General features: G+C 40.2%; 1 protein-coding gene across 11 annotated transcripts in view; it reads left to right on the top strand.

The window, feature by feature from the left end:
- The window catches only part of TMEM104 (transmembrane protein 104), an 82,379-nt gene that overhangs the window by 52,489 nt on the left and 13,725 nt on the right, over positions 1-16,165 (top strand). The gene's annotated exons all lie outside the window — the stretch shown is intronic.

Raw genomic sequence — 16,165 nt, forward strand, 5'->3', positions numbered from 1 at the left:
AACACACACACAGGTTAGTGATGAGAAACTCAGGACCCCAAAGGATAAATGACTTGGCCAGTGCCACACAGTGATGAGATCTCCAGCTGCATTCCTGCTGAAACAGAATGCTAATTACTGTGTATATGAAGGCTAAATACTTTGCTCTACACCCTTCAAAGAGTATTGGTCCAGCTGAAAATCATTAGTTGTCTGTCATGTGTGCTGCTAACCATTGAGCTAGAAACTTACCAGGACATTCATTACCCATGAAGAGTCACAGCAGCCTAGGAATTTCTTTTAAAACAATTAAAGTCCTATTAGACAGAATCAGTTGACTTCCATAGGTACAGTTTGGGAAAATGCACAAGTAACAGTTTTATCACAGATAGTTTGGCCAAATCAATCTGTCCTAGGACAAGAAGTTGAAAATATCATTTTATCCACCGAGACTTGAAGTTGTGAGGATTTGGGATTCTTGATTCCTTATATCAACAAACCATCCAGCGGTGAATAAGACAGTTGTTTTGGTTGGTTCTAGGTATCTAGAAGAAGAAATGAACCTGTTAATACCTCCAGCACATTTTAGTAGGAGTTAGTAGTTACAGTTTGTTGGTTGAGCAGTGTGGTAAAGATAAGTTACTTTTGCCCAAGAGGTGACTGGGTTGCTGGAGAAGGGTGTTGTGGAAGAAGAGAAGCCTTGGGTAAGTGGATGGTCAAATACAGGGCCTTGATTTCTAATAGCTAAATTCTTTTTTGTTGTTTCTGGAGAACATTTCTGTATGGCAAGGAAAAAACTTCACCCTGTGGAATTGGTGGGTGAAAGTTGGATAAGGAAAGTGAGAATATACTAGAATAGAGTATTCCATGACTGTTAATTGACAGCTCTGGAGAGGCTGGTTGGCCAACACAAAGAGAGTAAAAATAAATTTATTAGGCTTTTTATCTTTAAAGACTTATGAAGGTATAAGAAAGATCAGTGGATTTGGTAATCATGGAAGTGAAAAGGCTTTGCTAATTCCTCTTCCCCCTTCCCTGCACCCCCTATACTACAGGTGGAAAACATAATCATTAACCTAGAGATTTTCATTGGCACATGTGTCAAACCTTGTGGAAACTGGGGAAGAAAATAGCTTTTGGGATGATAATAACTGGAAATTAGATCAGGTAATAACAAAGCCTCAGATATACCCTATTACTACTGTCCTTCCCTACCTCTCACCCTTTGCCAGAGAAGTAATTTGCTTTATGGGGAACTCAGAGGGTGGACTTTTAATATCAAGGAACTTGGGAGGTTGCAGGAAAAAATTTATTCAGTAAGCTAATGAATCATTAGAACAGTGACTGATAAGGGTATAATTTAATGGAACAATTTAGACTTTGTCAATTGCAGAGTTCCTTTGGCTGAAAGAACTTACAGATGATTTGCTCTTACAAAGTCAGCTGAATCAATTGTAGGTTCCAGATGGGGATTGCCCTTTGTATGTCTAGATGGATAAAATGGGGAGTTCTGCACACTTGGCCTCTTAAAGATGAATTCCCTGAACTGCCATTAATGGAGGACAGCAAAGGGAGGAGTAAAATATTTAAAGATATGAGTTTGGTGGATTGAATTTAGACACCTTTGCCTCAGCCCCCTGCTTCTTATGAGCAGTCAGTTTTGAGTATTATTAGATTCTGTCTTTGTGGCAAACATCTACTAGAATGGTATCAGGCTTTAAACATGAACTCCTGCTTGACAGGACCCCAGATGAGCCTGAGTAGATCAGTTGTTGAAGATTTAGGCAGCTGTCAGTGCAAATAAAGTTCACCACACAAATAGGCACTCTGGGCATGATGGCAGAAACCACAGTGCTCACGGTGATGTTAAGTGGACAGAGGTGGGCAACTTCTGTAAGGAGCTTTATTTGTGGCTTTTGAAACATGGCGTAATAAATAGGAAGATTATTGGTGGTCAGCTTAAAAGTGAAAGGAAATTAGAAAATTATGTTGGGACATTTTCAGGGCAAATAAGGGTCATTCTGCCTTCAAAATTTAAGACATCCCCAAAAACCTCTTATCTCTGATTATCAGAGCCACCCAACTCTGTGAATTCGAGGGATTGTTGTAATGAATTCCATGAAGACGATGGCTGCAATTGGCACTGAGGCTTTGAAAGTAGGGTGCTGCCAAATAAATAAGGGTCTACAAAATATTAGCAGAACAGGGGACCCTCAACAACCTCATAAAAGTATCCCAGTTTCTACTGGGGGTTTTGGAGGAAATATCACTGAGGAAAGCTATACCCTTATTCAGGAGAAGGTGAGTGGAAAGACCCCTTTTTGGAGACTCATTATAATGTTTGATCAAGAGGAGTGTATTATGGGCATGGATATTATGAGACTTGGGAGTCAATACCTGTACAAAGACTTATGGTAGCTTCTATGCCTTTTATTGTGGGTAGGACGAAGTAGAAGGCTTTGCAGGTTACTGAGCCATTCCATGTAGTTCTCAACAAAATGAGTCGGTATAGGAGGCTTCCATTGTTAAAAAACAAAAAAAAAGGCACATCCAAGACTGCTCACTTAGACCCTCCAGCTTTTAGTACCTTTCATGACTAGATTGTGATTTTGCAAAAGTCTAAGACTTTTAGTCCCAGCCCCAATGCTTTGTTTCTTCCATTAACCCAACGAGTCCCTGCCTAAGAGAACCTGAGAAATGTTGTTTGGCTTGGTTTACTTGTTGGTTTGCTTGGTTGTGCCCATTGTGAGAGATATTTATGCAACTAGACTTTGGTAGTGATTAATCCAGTCACTAGAGACACTTTGAGAGGTGGAAGACCTAGCAAGTCCTCCCATTCTGCCAAGCTTCTAGATTTGTGACTGGCACATCACTCCAATGGTGTCTTGGCTCCAGGCTTTAGGTTTTACCATATTGGAATGAACTTCTTTTGACAGACTTAATTGATCTTCTCTACCCCTTCCTCATTCCATCCTCCATGCAGAGTGTCTGAGCCTCAAGGTTTCTGACCCCTTCCCTTCTCAGAAGACTATACAATCTGGGGAAACTGTTTTCATTTACCTTAATTTTCCTTTCCCCCAAGATAGTTCATACAGCTCCTTACTAAAAAGATTTTGGAAGACCAAGTGGTAGAACTGTTGGAAGGTGATTTTTCTTTTTAGTGAGATGAGGGAAGTGAAACTACATTTTTACAGTCTCAGCAAATGAGCTCATTTGGAAAAAAAAAAGGTCCTTTGGCTGACTTGGTGCTAATTTTGAATCACTAGGGAAAAGTGAAAGGGAATCTTCCTTCAACTCCTGTAAAAGAAAGGAGTGAGCTTCTCTATGTGGGCATCAAAATTTGGCACCATCCCCTTGATGGGACTAAGAGGGAAGGGAAGTTTAACTTGGTGGGTGAAGGAACACCCAAGTAGGTGGCAGTACAGAGTCCCAGTATCAACTTAGGTTCTGGAGAAAGCTAGAGTCAAGAGTCCTTTTACCTCAAAACTGATTTGATTCAAATGATCCAGACCTGTGATTGCATCAGATATGTTGTCAATTATTCTGTGAACCTGGTGTTCCTGGTGCTGCTTCTGGCTATCATAATAGTTTTTACCTCAGAAGACATTATGAACTGCCCCTGAAATTACTCTCTGTTTTTCAAAAGATTACTTATATTTTTTTATGTTTTTATTAAGTTCCTTCAATTGCTAGGGTTGTTTTAAGGTTATTTTGGTGGAGTGTCCCCTAAGAAATTTTTGGGACCTTAATTCCAAGGGAATTAGAATATGGTAGGAATTATTTTATGAAGATGTCAAGGGAAGTGCTGTGGAGGAGGAGTTGTGTGCCTCTGAAAACAGGGTCTCATCTACAACCTGATCACAGTCAGAGCCTTTTCCTCCTCCTTTCCCTTCCACCTCTTCCATTTTCCCTTCTCAACTGGTCAGTGGAAGAGAATAGCACTTTATATCCTTTTATCCTTAGAAGTTGCATTTTTTTCAATTGTTTGATTAGTAAAGTTGTTTTTATTATATTTTATGATTCATGAATACTTCATTTCATTTTAATCCTTGAGCCTAAATCAAAGGGTCTAGTTTAGTTCTGGCTTAGAATAATTAAGACAGGTCTGTTTAGTTACAAGTGATTGTAAGTTTATGCTTTAGCTTTGGTTCACCCAACATCCCAGTCTTTGTGTGAGCTTCAAGGTAGAGGTCACAAACAAAGCCAGAGGAGCGGATTTTTTTCTGTGTTTGTAGCTTTACTGTTGTCCAGTCTCCTTCCCTTGTCCTTTCACTAAGTATGACTTCTGCACTTTAATTCCAATTACATCTTACCACAAAGAAAACAAAACACCTTGTTTATAGCCTCATGAAATACTCACATTAACTATAGTCACAGACTTATTGCACACAAAAACTATTCAAATAATTTTCAGCATTCTTTCACCTCTAAACTTCTAGCTTTCTCACCTGTTGGATTATAAACGAGATTGTAATTAGCACAGTAGAACCTCAGCTTTGGAAGAAAACTCAGAAGTAATTTAGTCTAACTAACCATACTGTAAATGAATCCCATTTATAATTTCCTTGACAGATGGTCATTCAGTCTCTGCCTAAACATTTCTGAAGAGTTCATTACATTCTATAGGGATAATTGTTAGGAAAATTCTTCATTTAATTGAATCAAAATCTACCTCCCTATAACTTCCATTTGGGCTAATTGTACCCTCAGAAATGGCACAGAATAAGTCTCTTCCCTTTTCCATAAGATAGCCTTTCTTATTTTGAAGACAATTATCATAACCCTATCTAAATCTTTTCTTCTAGAGGCTAAACAACCACAATTCTTTTGACTTTCCTTTATATAGCATGATTTCCAATCTTTTGTCATCTTGTTCATTCTCCTCTGGATTTACACTGGGTTTGCCTAAGTGCCTAGAGTTAAACAATGCTCCAACTGTTGTCAGATCAGTACAGAGTACAGAGCTACTCTTACTCCCAAATTCTGGACATTATATTCTTATCTGTCCTACAATCATATTAGCTATTTTTGTAGTTAATATCACATTACTGTCTTATTAGTCACCTGAAACTTCTCCATGTCATCCTCATCCTATATTTGTGCAGCAGACTTTTTATATTTTTTAAAAAATTATTTTCAGTTTTCAATATCCACAAAGTTTTTAATTTCAAATTTTCTCCCCATCTCCCCGACTCCTTCCATCTCAGGACAGTGTGCATTCTGATTACCCTTTCCTCCAATCTACCTCCCTTCTATCACTGCCCCGCCCCCCATCCCTTTCCATTCTGTTTTCCTGTAGGGCAAGATAGATTTCCCTGCCCCATTGCCTATATATCTTACTTCCTGGTTGCATGTAAAAACAATTTTTAACATTCATTTTTAAAACTTTAAGTTCCACATTCTCTCCCTTCCCCCTCCCCACCCACCTTCATTGAGAAGGCAAGCAATTCAATATAGGTGATACATGTGTAGTCTGTAACAGTAATGTTGTGAAAGACTAACTGTATTTCCCTCACTCCTGTCCTGCCCTCCATTTATTGTATTCTTTCCTGACCCTCTATCAAAGTGTTTGCTTCTAATTACACCTTTCCCCAATCTGCCATCCCTTCTATTATCCCCCCTCTCTTATCCCCTTCCTCTCTGCTTTCCTGTAGGGTAAGATAAACTTCCATACCCAATTGAGTGTGTGTTATTCCCCCTGAAGCCAAATCTGATGAAAATAAGGCTCACTTATTCCCTCTCACCTTCCTCTTCTTCCTCTCCATTGTAGAAGCTCTTTCTTGCCTCTTTTATGTGAGATTATTTATTACATTCTAACTCCTCCTTTCTCTTTCTCCTAGTATATTCCTCTCAACACTTAATTTTATTTTTTAGATATCATACCTTCAGATTCTGCTCACCCTGGGTTCTCCCTCTCTCTCTCTCTCTCTCTCTTTCTCTCTCTCTCTCTCTGTGTGTATATATATATATATATATATATATATATATATATATATATATATATATGCAATATTCCCTCCAGTTATCCTAATACATGAGGTACAAGAGTTACAAATATCATCTTTCTATGTAGAAATGTAAACAGTTCAACTCTAATAAGTCCCTTATAGTTTCTCTTTCCTGTTCACCTTTTCATGCTTCCCTTGATTCTTGTATTGAAAGTCAGATTTTCTATTCAGCTCTGATCTTTTCAACAAGAATGCTTGGAAGTCCTCTATTTCATTGAAGTTCCATTTTTTCCCCTGAAGTATACTCAGTTTTGCTAGGTAGGTGATTCTTGGTTTTAATCCTATCTCCTTTGACCTCTGAAATATCATATTCCAAGCCCTCTGATCCCTTATTTTAGAACCTGCTAAATCTTGCGTTATCCTGATTATGTTTCCACAATATTTGAATTGTTTCTTTCTGGCTGCTTGTAATATTTTCTCCTTGACCTGGGAACTCTGAAATTCGCTACAATGTTCTGAGGAGTTTTTCTTTTGAGATCTTTCAGGAGGTGACCAATGGATTCTTTCCATTTCTGTTTTACCCTCTAGAATATCAGGGCAGTTTTCCTTGATAATTTCTTGAAAGATGATGTCTAGCCTTTTTTGTTTTGATCATGTCTTTCAGGTAGTCTAATAATTTTAAAATTATCTCTCCTGGATCCATTTTCCAGGTCAGTTGTTTTTCCAGTGAGATACTTCATATTATCTTTTATTTTTTCGTTCTTTTGGTTTTGTTTTTTCTTGATTTTTCATAAAGTCATTAGCTTCCATCTGCTCCATTCTAATTTTGAAGGAATTATTTCCTTCAGTAAGCTTTTAGACTTCTTTTTCCATTTAGCCCATTCTGCTTTTTAAGACATTCTTCTCCTCCTTGACTTTTTAGACTTCTTTTGCCATTTGGGTTAGTCTAATTGTAAAGGTGTTATTTTCTTCAGCATTTTTGGGGATTTCCTTTACCAAGCTGCTGACTTGTTGTTCATGATTCTCTTGCATCACTCTCATTGCTCTTCCCAATTTTTCCTCTACTCTTACTTGATTTTCAGAATCCTTTTTGAGCTCTTTCATGGCCTGAGACCAATACATATTTTTCTTGGAGGCTTTGGATGCAGGAGCTTTGACTTTGTTCTCTTCTTCTAGTTATATGTTTTGATCTTCCTCATCACCAATGATTTAAGAAAATACCTTTTCCTTGGGAAAATAAGAATCTGTAGTCTGTTTCTTTTTCCCCCATTTGCTCATTTTCCCAGTCAGTTACTTGAGCTCTTTGTTAAATGGAGGGCTCCAAAAGCAGCCTCTGCTTCAGCAGTAGCTGCTGCAACCCTGGGGCTGGGGCTGAGGCTAGTGCTAGGGCTGGGGCTGGACCAAGCTCCCCTCTTAGCCAAGTGAGAGACCCTTCCCACTGACCTTCAAAGCTATCTTTGCTGTTTGTGGGTTGAGAAATCTGAAAACTGCAGCAGCCGCCAACGGTTCAGCCCCCTAAGCCTTCCCCATCTCTGTCCACACCCACCCTCCATGCTCAGCCCAGGGCGATAGACTCTTCCTGTCAACCTTCCAGATTTTCTTGGGATGGAAATTTGCTTCAGTCTGTCATTTTGTAGCTTCTGCTGCTCTAGAATTTGTTTAGAGTAATTTTTTACAGTTTTTTTAGGGGTTTGGGGGAAGAGTTCTAGCAGGTCTCTGCTTCTACTATGCCATCTTGACACCTCCACCACCCCCAGTGGACTTTTTCAAACTAAACGTATGCCTTTACATTTATCACTGGCAAATTTCATCTTGTTAGTTTTGATAAAGTAGTTTGTTTTAACAAAATTTCCAATCTGTCAAGTTCTTTTTAAAACTTGATTCTGACATTCAAATTATTGACTCTTCCAATTTTACATCATGTAAATCTGATATACATATCTTATCTGTGTTTTCTTTGTTCCCCTGAGAAACCCCATCCAATATATAGCATAGTCTGAATCCTTAGTTCACTTGGTCTCATCATATATGTTACTCTGAGAGGTACTGCTGTCTCATCTTAGATTTCTAAGCAAATCAGCCCCATTGCTTATTGTAGAAAAACTGTGACCATGTAAGATTAGCCATCCCCATGAATAGTAACATTAACACCAAGTCACCCTGAGTAATAGAGAGGAACGTCTCTATATGTCTGAAGTCAAGCGTGGTCTAGAAATACCGGACATCTATTTCTTTTCTTGATAGTCTGTAAACATTAAAGATTTGCAAGCCCTAATGCCCTTAAAAGAAAAAGGGGCATTTTTATTAAACAGTAGTGCATAAAGATGAAAAATGGAAACCCTTCATTGGTTCACCTCCTTTTGCCCCAGTTATACTATCCTTGCAGCTCACTCTGGGTCCCTGAGAACCTGACACCTGTCTGGCTCATGATTGGTCAGTCCTGCAGTGACTGTATTGACAGTGGGGAGGAGGATCATTAAATCTTGGCACAAATGCTGTGTCTTGTTCTTATTTTCTTCCCCTTGTCAGGGAAGACAGAGGCAATGTTAGGAGAGGTGTAGAGGAAATTCATATTTTAACAGGATCAAGAGACAACTGCCCCAGATAATGATAGTTAATAGCCTTCACATACCTCTGTGACTGTTTAGTGCAATGGATTTTTTCTGTGTCTCATGAGCAGTACATTTATTAAGGGATAGAAAATTACAGAAGTGGAAGGAGGGAGTTTGCAGTAAGTAATGGGTTTTGGCAATGCAGAATGTGAGACCAACTGGGCTTGATTCAGATCCAGAACCCCACCCCAAAGGAGGCTTTGACCTTTTGCCAGAAAGGCCTTCAAGTCTGTGAAGGTTTCTTCTTTTACTGTATTTTTCCTATTTAGGTCCAGTTGTTATGGGTATACCTTCCCCATGAACTATACTACCATCTCTTCTAGTTTTTAAAACAAAATTAGCTTCTGAGGTGCTGAAGAAAGTATCCAGAAGTTGAATCTGGCTGAGCTTTTGTGCACAACAAGGCTTTTGTCCCTTCAGCAAGAGCTTTTGCTTTTCCCTTTTCTCTTAACTAGGAGGCAACATCCTGTCAAATCACCAATAATTTTATAAGTTAGTCCCAAGTCTGTGGATATACAGAGTTGGACCCTGGAAGCTATTTCCTCTCAACTGCAGCCATCTAAAGACCAGTCTCTGCTACCAGCTTACTTCTGGACATATGTCAATCATCCCCTTATCATTGCCACTGTTTCCTTATTTCTCCCATTATCAGAGCTGGTCCTTTTCTTAGATCTCTAGCCCTTGCATATTTCTGGAAAAAGACCGTGGTGAGGAGGCTCTTGGCAGCAGCAAGACAGAGCAGAGAGCACCCCAAGAAAGTCATTTGCCCTTTTATTTTTGGTGGTGACATCAGTGCTTTTGACATTTGTTTTTACCTGTTTTTTTTTTCCTTGATCCAAGTGGTAATCAAATGTCAATTATCTCCCCAATGCCTTGTACTTTTTTCAGGAGTGCTGCTGTAAGTAATAGTCCCAGACATTCATAAACCTCAAGAACTTTGACTTCTTTTGGCTGAAAACCAGAATGTCCCGTCACCCAGTTCTACAACCTCAGAGATAGCCTTAACTCTTTACTTCTCACATCCAGTCAGTTGCCAGGTCTCATCATTTCTGCTTCTACAACGTCTCTTGAATCTGCTCCACTCTCTGCATTCACATGCTTTTCACCCTAGTATGGCCATCATTCCTTCTTTCCTGAGCCATTGCAAACACTTCCTGGTTGTTTTCTCTGCTTCCAGTCTTTTCTTTCCAATCCATCTTCCACATAGCTTCCAAAATAATATTTCTAAAGTACAGGTCTGACTCTTACTCCAAAAGCCCCAACAACTCCAAGATGAGATGTAAGTTTAGCCCTTCACAATCTAGCAGTCCCCTGCTTTAGGACATAATCTGATTTATAACACATTACTCTCTTTCATGTGCTCTGTGTGCCAACCAAGCTGGCCTACATGCTGCCCCTCACACCTGGTTTTACATCTGCCATCCCCCTGGCCTTGCACAGGTTGCCCTCCACCTGGCCTTGCACAGGTTGCCCTCTACCCTCATGCCTGGAATGCTCTCCTTCCTTACCTCCATTTCTTTGAATCTGCAACTTCCTTCAAAACCAGGATTCTAAATACTTCCCTACACTCCGTTTGGGTTCAAGGGCTGTTCCATTTTTGTCTTCGTATTCCCAATGCCAACATAATACCTGACACAAATTAGGTACATAACAAATATTTGTTGACTGATTTTTCTCTGTGAGGTATCCAGACCTCTCTTGGGACTTAAAAAATAGACCTCAGTGACACAGAGCTTCTTCAGGCCAAAAGAAGAATTGGTCCCATTAAATAAACTGTAAAATGTAACTAAACCCAAGGGGTCAGTTTCTACCTGGGATTTTTGGAGCCACTTGGCTATTTTGGATCTGGCAGAAAACTTTCTTCCATATCATGACTCTAAAGGTGGCAGTGTCAGGTCAACGAAAGAAAAATAGAAGCTTTTCAAACTCTGAATCAGCTAAACACGACAGATTAGCTAAAACTAATAGGTAGAGAACCTCCTCCTCCCTACCTACCCATCTGTTGTCAAGGCTGTCTAGGAGCCAAGGTACTAAAAACTTCCTAAATAATTTCTTCTGGCCTAAGCCCACCCAAAGAAATGTCTACTTTCACAAACAATGAAAATGAAAACCTAGTTTGTCCCCTTTCCAAGTTCTAATTGGGTTTATTCCTCAAGTTGATGCAGAATTGCTAGTTTGCCCCTAATGTCTAACTTTTTTGTTGTTGGAAAGTGGCAGTGTCACATCGCACTTTCCATGGTCTCATCTTCCCACAGAGACCGTGTTCACCCTGACTGACTGGGGCCGCTCTTTTTGGGGCTAGCAGAGTGGGAGGAGCTTAGGGTTGGCGTCCAGAAAGACAAAGGGGCAAAACGAGTACTAGAGGGACTGGAAAATCATAAACAAATGTGCTGAATTGTAAAGTTTCTCGTGCTTAATTAGGAATTTGTTGTGCCATCTGTTGAAATGAGGCTGGGGAAGGTTCCAGGAGCCCCTGCCCAGCAAGCAGGGCCACAGGCTCTCAAGATGCTGGCTTGGGAAGGAGGGAATTAGTTCTGTTTTCTGGCCCTGGTTGGGATTTCTAAAAGACCAAACATGCTTTTACACATGGCCAGGTATCCAAAACAAACTACAAAGTAAGTAGAGCAAGTGGTAAATGATGCTAGTTTACTCACCAAACTCTTTGTAATGAAGCAAGGTTAATAGACTTGGAATAGTTATCTGCAGTTCTGTATTTAAATAAAAGTTAGAATTGCAAACTCTTGGATTCATTTATATGAAGAAGGTCTCTTCTGTAGGCAGGAGGGGTCCCAGTCATAAGAAGTATGATCCTTTTTTGTAATCCCCTTGTGTCTCAGCAGAAACTCCGGTTCAGGAGATCCATGATTCTGAGAGCTTTCAGAGTCTTTTTGATGATGGGAGAGAGGTCAGAGAGGCTACATTTTCCTCAGGAGAGAGGTATAAAGCATGCAGTTTTCATCTTTTTAAGTGGAGAGGGGGTAACCAGCCAAACCTCAAAGCCTTATCTGTTAGGTCTCCAAGCCTATTGCCACCATATTCCATTGTCCACCATACCTCTCCTAGCCATAATTTTTTTAAAAAAAGGTCATAACAAGGAGGAAAATATGCATGCTTTTGCCCTCTCCCTCTACCTTTATTTAGGGACTTCACTGTTTACCCACACTCTTTCCTTTCTACTGATTAAAAGCTTGAGGAAAATGAAAAGTGACTTCCACTAACAGAAAGCCTGTGGACCCTTGCTTTAGATGTAGAGTTATCTATATCCATCAGTGAGACACTCTTAGGGAACAGAGGAGAGAAACTACCATATAAGTGACAGAAGGTGACTGAAAGCCCAGCAACAGATGCTTTAGCATGGAGATGTCAAACTTGGGGCCCTAAAATAGAATTGAGAAATGTTTAACAAGATAAGTGAAAATATATAATGCCACATAGATTATGTTAATTTGTGGTTTTCTAAATCAATACATACCCAGGATCTGTTTCTGTTTGAGTATGACACTGCTTTAGAGTATTGCAAAGAAACCAACTACAATTATCTCTTCCACATTGTGGGGGTTAGGGACACAACATCCCCTACTCCCTGCAAGCTGGAAGATCTGCATAAAATTTTTTGGCCCGCCCTTCGTACCAGAAAAGACATCTAAATTACTATGGTATTAAAAGGTAAAATGTTAACATTATACAGTAATATGCATATGCTTTATGCATTTCTGAGTTCCTAAACTTTTTCTGTTGTCTGCAGCTTCCACAAAATTTCCAAAACATTCCCATTTAATTTCTTATGCCAAGCCACAATATATCAAAATCATAGTGGGGAAAGTCATGATGTGCACAGGATAACTAATTGGAATCTGTTACTGCCTGGGACTTCCAATATACTGTTCAAACTCTCCAGCTTGAAGGGGTTGTGACAGAATGACTACTTAGCTCCAATTTTTGGCTCCTCTACTGGCAGACTGCTACAAACAGCTTCTGAGGGTACAGATCTGACATCAATGAAAACAGTAGTCTTTCTGATGAGGACCTTTCTGGACAGTGCTGCCCCTCCCTCAGTTCCTATGACTGTGGGCCTGTAGGGCTCCCTTTGGTCATTTGTGCACTTTGAGCAACCACTTCTCACATTATTCCTTGTCTCTGTTCCCTTTATAATGGGTCAGATGCTTTCCTTCCTCAGCTTTCATGGACAAACCTAAGCTTATTTCATAAAGTTTCCTTGTTCCACTTTATCCACTTCAACAGACAGGTGCCCCATATTAGTTTTCCAGACTGCGTTGATGTTTGTTAGTGTGACTAGCTGGTAAAAATAAGGCTTGAATTCTCCCTGGGAACAATTGAACACAGGAAATTTTTCACACCAGAATTGCCCCCTACCCCCCAGGCAGACTTTACGCTGCTTCCCTTATACTTAAAGATTGGGCTTTCTGGTCTGTGTTCTCAGATTGCCCATTGGTTCTGAGGAGAATGGGTCAGTATATAATAAGAGCTATGTACCTGGGGCTACCATTTCACATCTTTCCCATTCTAAGCCCTGTTGTCACAATTTCCCAATAGATTCCTATCTTGTGGGCTCTCGGTACCCAACTTGGATGCTGGCAAGAAAGGTCAAACCACTAGTCTTTGATGGTTTTTAGAAGTTCACGAAAGACCCTCAAAATTAACAAGTCTCTTCACCTAACAAGCATTTATTAAACACCCCGTATGTGCTTGTAACACCAGTCACAGCAGCACACCTGAGAACTGCTGCTGTGAATAACTGTAAGGGTCTAATTGCATAGAATAATGAACCCTGTTCAGCAATAAACTTAAACATTGTTCAGTAAAGTAAAACATAACATTCATAGCAGTATCCTTAAGTACACCATATCATCTAATACATGTAAGTATCTCTTAATACTCAGTCTGTCATATGGCACATAGCATACATCATTGCATCCCCAAAGGCGGTCCCAGGCTAGGGTCTTCCCTAGCATGACACATCCTTAAGAGGTAGCAGAAAATACCACACCATGCATTCCTAGGTCACTGTAAGAACAATCTCCTTGATAAGTACACAGTGTCCAAGTAAAGTCCTCTGTCATCCTGACTTGAGGCTGACTTCCAAAACCCATGGCTCCTCCTCCATGGGCCAACCGCTCTCATATCTTGCCTGGGTTCACACGCAGGCAGCTTTCTGCTTCTGCCAGACAGCAGACTCCAGGAGCTCCTGCCTGCAGCTTCTGTTTCTAGGAAAACAAAGCTAACAGGGCTGTAACAATATTTATACACATTACCAGCACCATCATTTCAATTCATTTTAACAGCTGTTAAGAGGTGTGTAAGCTAAGCCTCCTTCCCATGGGCAGCTCTCTGCTCTTCAGCTCAATGCACTCATAAAGAGTAACAGACAGGCTTCTGTCTGAGAAATTAACACAGATCAACAAAGGGAGTGCCAGCATCATAAACATTTTTTCTTTTAGGCCTCCCCACAAGCAAGTTCCCCTAAGCCCTCTCATATTCATTCTCTTTCTCAGCTCTGCTTCTCTCTCTACTTTCTCTTCTCCCTCTAAACAATATATACTGTTTCCAGTCAAAGACTCTTGATTCAGTCAAAGGCAAGACTCAGTCAAAGGCACTTGATTGACTAAAACTCAATCCAGAAAAACAGCAAAAAATCCTGCTTTGCTTGCTGTTACAGTGCTGTAGGATTGAGGTTACAAACACAAAAGAAAACAGGCCTTGTCCTTAATAAAATTTCATTTTCCTGGGAGGATACATGTAAAAACACACATGCACACACACACATATAATGATGATTTGAGGAAGAAGGGAAACTAACAAGGTGGATGAAGTAAAGCATCCCATGAGCTGAGCCTCGAGGGAAGCCAGGAATTCAGAGAGTCCAAGGTAAGGAGGGGGTGCATTCCATGTATGGGGGACAAGGGCCTGGAGGTATGACATGAACAAATTCAGAGGACAGTAAATAAATAGACTATCAGGTATGTGGAAGGAAATGATGTGAAACAAACTGAGAAAGACAGGCTGGAGCCAGATTCAAAAGGCTTAGATTCTTTGTCTGGGATAGCTTCAATTCCAGGAGAATCATTCGGTTTTTAATCCACATCTCAAATGTTTTTTAAGCATCTGCCGTGTGCAAGAGGGAATGGCAGTGTGCTAGCACTGGGAACATAAAGATAAGTAATATCACAATTATTATCCTCAAAGAACATGTGGTCCAGCGGGGAGCAGTATGTCCAAGGTGAGTACAGTACAGGTTTGGGTGTAAGAAACAAAGAAGGCATCTGGACAATTAGGAAAATGGGAATGAAGAAAGAACATTTTCAGGTGCGGAATCAGTAAAGTCCATGCAGAGGAGCTACAGACTCAGACTGAGCTTTAATGGAAAGAAAGGATTTTGACAGGCAAGGACAAGGAGAAAGTGCATTCTGGGGCCACAAACAGGGACAGACCATACAAATATACGGTCAGGAAACATGTCACATTCATGAATCACTAGTAGTCCATATGATTAGAAACATAGAGTATGTGGAGGAGGATAATTTGAAATGCAGCCAGGAAGCTAGGTTGCTATAGAATCCAACAACAGGGCTTACATGGACCAAGTTAAATCTTGGGAGCTACCCAAAATAATCACATCCTTCTTGGGCTCATTATGCCCCTATCCAGAATACCTCTGGGGAATCTCATAAAATGGCTCACATTTCGCTAAGAGTGTTCCCAAATCCCCTGCCCTACAATAATCAAGGGCTTATTATCAGTCAGCCGTTGTTATTCTCCTATAGACTCATCTTGGCCCCAAACAATCAATAGGATTCTTCTCCCTATACAGTGAAGACCCCAGAGTCCTCAGAACTCAGAGCACCACCCTGTGTTTGGACTTCCCTCAGAAAGAAAAAGAACTTCAGATTGGTAGCAGGGTAGTTCTTCAACATTTCAGTGAGTCTTAGCTTTCTTCCCATAGATCTTTGCACTTTTTGCAAAGAGGGAATGTTTTGGGGATCCTAAGCCATCACCTTCCCTTCAGACCTGCATTGCCTGAATAACTCATGGTATGTAACATGGTAATAACTCATGCCTTGGGCATCCTTAAATATCTGACAGTCTGAATGTGCTAACTGTGCTCATAACCTTTTCCTATAGTTAGCAGACTTTTTTTCATTTTGTTGCTCATAGCTATTATCTCTTAAGGGCATCACCCTAACTATTCCACAGCTTTTTTTTTTTTTTTGCCTTTATTATATGTACACAACGCAGTGGGATGAAGCAATAAAATCCACTTTCTCTTTTATGTCTGTTTTGGCTTTGTCTTCATCTTAAATCTGTTTTTAATTTATTATCTGTATGCAGTCAGAGACCTTATGCCTGCAGTTCCCTAATGCTGTAGGTATTTAATCAAAAGTTAACTGCAAAGTAGGTCTTTATTCAAATTCTCTATATCATCCACATAAGAGCTAATCTCAAGAATTCTCCCACATCTCTCTCTGCTCCACTCTATCCTCCATTCAGCCACTAAAGTGATTTTCCTAAAGTACAAGTCCAACCGTGGCTTCCTTTCCCTGCTCCCCCCACTACCACCACCAATAAACTCCAGTGGCCCTATATCACCTCTAGAATCTAATGCAAAAT

The sequence above is a fragment of the Notamacropus eugenii genome, chromosome 2 (assembly GCF_028372415.1).
Source record: "Notamacropus eugenii isolate mMacEug1 chromosome 2, mMacEug1.pri_v2, whole genome shotgun sequence".
Taxonomy (NCBI): domain Eukaryota; kingdom Metazoa; phylum Chordata; class Mammalia; order Diprotodontia; family Macropodidae; genus Notamacropus; species Notamacropus eugenii.